At 34.5% G+C, this 8172-nt stretch overlaps 1 pseudogene; it reads left to right on the top strand.

Annotated features, from left to right (window-relative positions):
- Positions 1-7487: 7487 nt before the first annotated feature.
- Positions 7488-7960, top strand: LOC143233369 (SUMO-activating enzyme subunit 2 pseudogene; annotated as a pseudogene).
- Positions 7961-8172: the final 212 nt, after the last annotated feature.

Raw genomic sequence — 8172 nt, 5'->3', positions numbered from 1 at the left:
AACTATCGATAAATCAACAATGTCGGGTAAAATCTATTGTTTTGTGAACTAAGTCAACAATGTAGGGTAAAGTGAACAGTTTATAACCCTGATCAAATAGATACAAATAGAACAATACATACAATATCATGTTGGATGACATTCTGTTAAATGTTGTGACATGCGCAATTTAACCCTCACTTCTCTGGATAAGTGTATTTAAGTATGTTATCCTACGTACAGAACACGACCAACACAAACATTTTGAAAACTATATCATTCAAACATACATGGCTAAGAATGTATTTAATAACACTTATTAAAGGGTTAAATATGTAGCTTTTTTTTTTTTTTGTTAATCACAAGTATAAGATTAAGTTACCAAGTAGTACAAGTTATCCAAATATTAGTAATATACATTGTTGTATCGTTATTTTGTTGGCAGGTGCTTTAAATTATTTGATGAAGATTATTAAACGTCCAGTACTAAGAACAAATTAGATTATTTCTTCATTTTAAGATTCTCCACGTTTGAACAAGTATGCATTGCCAAAAATTGTTGTGGGCTTATATGTTAATTAGCGTTAAAAACCTTTCTAACAACACTAGGACTGACGTAAAATCAACTTATTTATACAAACTAATTCAATAAAAATGGAAATTAAAAGACATTCAAATACTTCACGAAAACATGCTAATTGGTTGAACTGTATTTTGAAATAACTCTTATCTACCATCTTATTAACCATCTTTTAACTCACTCTAATCTTGAAACAAATATCCTGTTTTGATAATGTAGTTTTGAATGTACTAGAACATTTTACCCTATTTTTTCGAATTTTTAAGTCTATATTAATGTCATTTACGACATGCAGCCTTTCCTATTTAACAGGCAAATTACAAAATTAATAATCTAGCTTATAAATAAAAATTCATGAAACATTTAAAAATACCAAAAGAAGTATGTTAGTCCATGAAGGATATCCCTTCAATCTCCCAACTATAATAACCATTTACAAATCACATATTCGTCCAATCTTTTCTTGAACTTAGGTAATCGAATTATTGATCTTCAACGCCCTTGAACGCAGTTCATTTCAAAAGTCAACCACCCTGTTTGAAATGTAAAACTGTAGACGATTCCTATGTTGCCAAAATTTGGATTTAATGCTTCTTGTACTATTGTTTTGTACTACTAAACACAAAAAGGTTTGATGGATGTATTTTATAAACACCTTTAGTAATCATGAACACTTCAATAAAATCCTCTGACCTTTCTTATTTTAGTTTCTCATCAGAGAACAATCCAACCATCCAAGGTATCTTTTAGTGGCTCTTCTCTGAATCTTCACCAACAATGCAATATCCTTCTTGTCTTGTATTCAATATTTCTGCAGCATCTCAAAACCCTATTAGCTCTATTGCTACCTACAATATACTGCTTAGAAGACTTAAGTATTTTTTCAATCATAATACCGAGTTATTTTAATTCAACCACAGTATTTAATATATTCTTATTTAAATCATAACAATAATTTGAATGTGAAAACCTATATGCATCACTTACATTTTGGACAGTTAAACATCATCTGTCAAATATTGCCCCAATGCTGTAACAAATGATCTAAATCTTCCTATAAAATTATAGTATCTTTAATACAGTTAGCCACTGTAAACATCTCAATGCCATCTACAAACGTCAATATGTTATCAGTTCTTCCAGAGTCAATACCACTCATGTAAATCACAAACAGCAGAGAACCTAGCACAGAGCCCCGGCGCATACCGCTTGTATCTGTGATCCAATCAAATCTAACTCTATTTATTATTACTCTGCTTTCTACTCCTATCACTTTTCTACCCCAGTTAATAACGTTTCCCCATACCCACAAATTTCATTTTCCTAATACGTCTTTTGTGAGGCGCCTTATCAAATACTTTATGAAAATCAAGGTAAACTGTTGGATATACAAGACAGTGTAGGGGTTATTAGCTTACTTTATTTTGTGAATTAACATTTAACGGTTGTTGAAGTTGTGGCATATTTTCACTCGTAACTCTCTACGAAGCGCATGTTGTGTTTGCAATTACATTGTTTCTGTGCTTTACCAATATCGTTGGCGTTACGTTACTCGAATCTTCGGTGTTTTTCTCGTTACCTTAATTAAGAATTGTTATACTAATTATAACGTCGCTCGCGCAGTTTGTAGAAAATTCTAGGCCTCCGTTGGGCAAGATATATATATATATATATATATATTTTTTTTAGAGAAAATTAATACTGATAGAGTTGAGTAAATGAAATTAAAACAAAATTAAAAGGAAGGTCTGCATTAAAAACGGCAAATCCAAACTTCTGACTTATTATATTAGTTTGTTATAACAAACATATATATATGTACGTACACACACTACATGGCCAAAAGTATGTGTACTCCCCTCTAGTTAGTGGGTTCAGCAATTTCAGCAACACCCATTGCTAACAGGTGCATAAACTCAAGCATACCGCCATGCAACCTCCTTGGACAAACATTGGCAGTAGAATAGGTCGTACTGAAGAGCTCAGTGACTTTCAACGTGGCACTGTCATAGGATGCCACCTTTCCAACAAGTCAGTTTGTTAAAGCTTTGCCCTGTTAGAGCTGCCCCGGTCAACTGTAAGTGCTGTTATTGTGAAGTGGAAACGTCTAGGAGCAACTCAGCCACGAAACAGTAGGACACACAAGCTCACAGAACGGGACCACTGTGTGCTGAGCGTGTAAAAATCATCTGTCCACAGTTGCAACACTCACTACCGAGTTCCAAACAGCTTCTGGAAGCAACGTCAGCACAAGAACTGTTCGTCGGCAGCTTCATGAAATGAGTTTCCTTGGTCGAGTAGCCGCACACAAGCCTGAGATCACCAAGTACAATGTCAAGCGTCGGCTGGAGTGGTGTAAAGCACACACCATTGGACCCTGGAGCAATGGAAACGCGTTCTCTGGAATGATGAATCACGCTTCACTATCTGGCAGTCTGATGGACGAACCTGGGTTTGACGGATGCCAGGAGAACGCAACCTGTCTGAATGCATAGTGCCAACTGTAAAGTTTTGTGGCGGAGGAATAATGGTCTGGACTGTTTTTCATGGTTTGGGCTAGGCTCATTAGTTCTAGTGAAAGGAAATCTTAATGGTACAGCACACAGTGACATCCTAGAGAATTGTGTGCTTCCAACTTTGTAGCAACAGTTTGGAGAAGTTTTTGTTTCTGCATGACAATGCCCCCGTGCATGAAGCGAGGTTTATAAAGAAATGGTTTGTCGAGGTTGGTGTGGAAGAACTTGACTGGCCTGCACAAAGACCTGACCTAAAACCCATTGAACACCTTTGGGATGAATTAGAACGCCGACTGCGAGCCAGACCTTCTCGCCTGACCTCACTAATGCTCTTGTGGCTGAATAAGAGCGAATCCCCGTAGCCATGTTCCAAATTCTAGTGAAAAGCCTTTTCAGCAGAGGGGAGGCTGTTATAGCAGCAAAGGGAGATCAACTCCATATTAATGCCCAAGGTTTTGGAATGAGATGTTCAACAAGCACATATGGGTGCGATGCTCAGTTGTCCACATAAATGTTCAGTCAGAAAAAAGTTAGAATACTTGAAGTTATCCAACATGTGAGTTATTAGCCATAACGGGCGATATATTAAAGTAAGTTTCACAGTTGAATAGAGATAAGAACAATAACTTCTCACATAAAAAGGGTGTTCTAATGTAGCTGAACCCATATATGTGAACTTTAACGAAAAGTAGTCAATTATTTAAAGTTTTGCATGCAACTGTAGTAAACCACCCAGACTTTAGCAAGAAACAGGGCATAGAAAAATATATCGTTTTGTCACTTGGATTTTAAATTCTAAATCAGCCTGTGTGAAGTTTTGACAAGAACAGAGAATTATTTAAAATTTTAAATACAACTGGAATTACCTACAGTGAAAAAAGTGTGAATACATTTGACTTGTTTTGAATACATATATAATTTTGAAACAAGTAGATTGTGTACTGTCCGTTTATTGTTCGAATTTATCGTCAACAAACCACAGACACCTCATGTAGAAGAATACCAGACCACATATATGTAAAATCCTAGCATAAACCAAATATACAGTATTTCCTTCATTACTTCTCGCACTAATGCCCTCAAATATTATTAGTAGGTTTGTTAGGCAAGATTTTCCTTCATTGAAATCCACATGGTCTGTTTGACATGATATCAAATTGCATAACTTTACATCTTTTATTACAATTTTCAAAACCTTTTCAACTGCTGATGTAAGACTAACTGGCCTATAACTGCGTAGATAACGTTTATCACCTCTTATAATTTTGAACTAACATTACTCAATTTCTAGTCCTCTAATACTTTTCCACTACTCAATGATCCTATAAAAATATTAATTAGCGATTTACAAATTATAGAATAAAAGTTGTCAGGGGACTTATACCAATTTTTGGGTTTCCCTACGTTTCTTTTAGAACTTTATAAATTAAAATTTACACTCCCCCCACACACACATTAAATGCTCTGGTTGAGGCAAAATATTTATATTTTCCTTCGTAAAAATCGAATAGAACATATAATTTAATAAGCTTACCATCTCATAATCTTCCGAGATCAGCTATCTACTATAATTTTAAAAAGCCCAATTCCTATCCTGACATTTTGCTTACCTATCATTTACTTAACGAATTCCTTAATTGATTTAACTAACTCAATTCAAACATCTTTCTTCAACAATTTTTACCCTTTTGATTTCATTTTTAATCAGTTTTATTTATTTTTTATATTTGTCTAAGTACATGTTATTTCCAGTAAGTTTATATTTCCTGAATTTATTATGTTTATCCTCAATACGATATTTTATATCTTTACTACTAAATCACACTGTTGCCCGCCATATTTTTTTCTGTAGTGAACATGTATGTTCTGTATACATATCAATTTCTCCCCAAATGCTTCCGACATCTGTTCAACTTTCCCTCCCAACTCTTTTGTCCAATATATAGAAGCCAGACCACGTTTCATTCAATCAAAATTGGCTTTTCTGAAATTTAAAATCATGGTACTATTCTTCCACAATTCTACGCATAGTAAAGTCCTACACCTAATAGTGAAATGGTCGCTTGTACTTAAATGCTCAACGACTACACCTCCGTTTATCATGTTGACATTGGATGCTAATAATAAATCTAATATAACTTCCTCTCTTGTAGGTTCCATCACTAGTTGGTGCATAAAAGTATCTTGATAATTTCCAAGAATCTATTTCCCTCACTGTTAGACTCGACATTTGCCCAATCAATACCCCTGAAATCAAGATTTCTCATAATAACATCTTTTTCATTCTAGCTAGCATTCTAATCTCATTACACATTTTCTTATTAACTTCCACATTCTGACCTGGTGGTCTACAAATTCCAGTTCCAAAACTTTTCCATTTATATCCACTAACACTAACCCAAACTGACTGAACAGGATGCAATTTACTCATTAGACATAAAATTAGTCTTCACCCTTTCTTTAAATTTTCTTCTTCTAATAAACAATATGTAGCCTGGTATTTCAAAAAAAAATATCATAAAAATTGTTTAAATCCAACCAAGTCTCAATGATACCCATAATATAAAAATTATCAGCTTCCACAACTACTTTGGTTTGTTTTGAAATTTGCGTAAAGCTACTCGAGGGCTATCTGCGCTAGCCATCCTTAATTTGGCAGTGTAACACTAGAGGAAAGGCAGTTAGTCATCACCACCCACCACCAACTGTTGGGCTACTCTTTTACCAACGAATAGTGGAATTGACCATCACATTGTAACGCCCCCACGGCTGAAAGGGCAAGCATTTTTGGTGTGACGGGACTTCGAACCCGGACCCTTGGATTACGAGTCGAGCCCCTTAACCACCTGGTCATCCCGGGCCACACACAACTGCTTTGAACCCATCAATTTTGTTTCTAATATCACTAGTATTATAATTGTAACAATTAATCAAAGGTATTAAATTACTTCCATGCATTATGTCTGTTGTACATGTTTTACTTTCAATTACATTTCCTGCTTTACCAATATCATAACAATATACATATGCAAACACAAACATAACTCTAGAAGCCAATCCTAAACTAAATTACAAAATCAAGTTTTCTTGTTACAAGTAACAGTCACATTTTTTGTCTGAACAATAAAATGTAACAACAGCCTGTTGTTTTTCTTTATTTTCTATCGTTATATAGGTCTGTGTCTCTGTCTAAACATTCATTACCTCACAAAGATCGTATATTTCACTGTGATACCAGCATTGTCAAAACTATAATAGAGGGTTTATATTTCTTTAAGACCCGACAATTGTACGAAAAAGTGAAATTAGCATTTGTCTTAAAAATGGTGGCTGAACAAGAAATATTTAATAAAAATACTCGCAATTTAATAAAGTCAGCTAAAATACTTATTGTTGGTGTCGAATGTGAACTTTTGAAACATTTACTACTTAGGATATTGAAGTTATTGATCTGGATACTATTGATTTCAGTAACCTTCAACAAGTTCTTGTTTTAAAGAGAGCACGTGGGGAAATCTAAAGCTCAAGTTGCGAAGAGTAGTGTCTAGAAATTCAACTCCAAAGCAAAGTTTGTAGCTAATTATAATAGCGTAACAAATCATGGTCATAGTGTGAATTTTTAAAGCAATTTTCGATAGTTTTGAATGCACTTCACAATAGAGCGGCAAGAAGTCATATGAACATAATGTGTTTATCAGCTGATGTCCCATTGATAGAAAGTGGAACAGTCGGCTACTTGGGACAAGTAACAATGATTATTAAAGGTCAAACAGAGTGCTACTAATGCCAACCTAAACCAAGACAAAAGTCTTTCCTGGCTGTACAATTCGAAATACCCCATTAGAGCCAATTAATCGTATTGTTTGGGCCAAGCATCCTTTCAATCAATTTTTTGGGGATGCTGATCCAGACGAAGATGTTTCCCCAGATATGGCAGATCCTGAGCTAGGAGTAGAAGCAGGAAAAGAAGCCATGAATTCTGATTTGGGTTTAGATGAAAATATTCAAAGGATTTCAACACAAGAATGAGCAAATTCCTCATGATACAATCCTATCAATCTTTTAACAAGTTCTTCTGTGATGATATTAAATACTTTTTATAAATAAATTATGGCAAAAACGTATACCATCACAGCCCCTTGACTGGGGAAAGCTTTCCAATTCTGTACCTTGTAGCAGATAGCCAAATAACTAGGATCAGAGAACAAGATATTTGGAGCCTTAGAAAGTGTGCAGAGTTATTTGAGAATACAATAAATAGTCTCAAGAAAAAATTATAATCACTTTTATGTGGAGACCACTTAGTGTGGGATAAAGACAATGATGATTGCATGAATTTTGTGACACCTTGTACTAGTATAAGGGCCATTTGTTTCCATATACCACAAAAGAGTCAGTTTGATGTGAAGTCAATGGCACAGAATATAATTGCTGCAATAGCCACAACAAATGCAGTAATTGCAGGACTTATGGTTCTTCAAGCATGTAAAGTTTTACTAAGCCAGAACAGAATATGTCGTACTATGTATCGTATCTTACTAAACAACCTTATCCTAAAAAGAAGTTACTGGTTCCCTGCTTTTAAGACAAACCAAATCCTAAATATTATGTGTGTTCTTCCAAACTTGAAGTAGCAGTCCAAGTAAATTGCAAGACTTTAACAATAAAGACCTTGGAAGAATGGGTCATTAAAGAACATTTACACATGGTTGCCCCTAATGTGGAAACAGATGATGGAAAAGGAACAATTTTAATTTCTAGTGAAGAAGAAGAAACAGATGAAAATAAGGCTACAGTGCTTGAAGAATTTGGAATAAAAAATGGTTTTGGGTTAATATTTGACAATTTTCTTCAAAACTTCCAATCTGTATTAAACATAGTATAAAAGGAACATCGGGAAGATGGAGTGGAATTTTTAATTATTGGTGATGTTGAAAACCCTATCTGAAGAAAACAACTAAATGCATAAACAAAATGAGGAGATATTTGAGGAAGAAGCTGAAGATGATGATCTTGTTATAACTGAAGAGGAAGAAACGGATGTGGTTAAACACGCAAACATTCAGAAAATGAAAATAAAGACGACTTTGTAAAAAA

This window comes from Tachypleus tridentatus, chromosome 1, assembly GCF_004210375.1.
Source record: "Tachypleus tridentatus isolate NWPU-2018 chromosome 1, ASM421037v1, whole genome shotgun sequence".
Classification (NCBI taxonomy): domain Eukaryota; kingdom Metazoa; phylum Arthropoda; class Merostomata; order Xiphosura; family Limulidae; genus Tachypleus; species Tachypleus tridentatus.
Note: the sequence above shows the minus strand (reverse complement) of the source record. Positions and strands in the feature narration are given on the sequence as shown.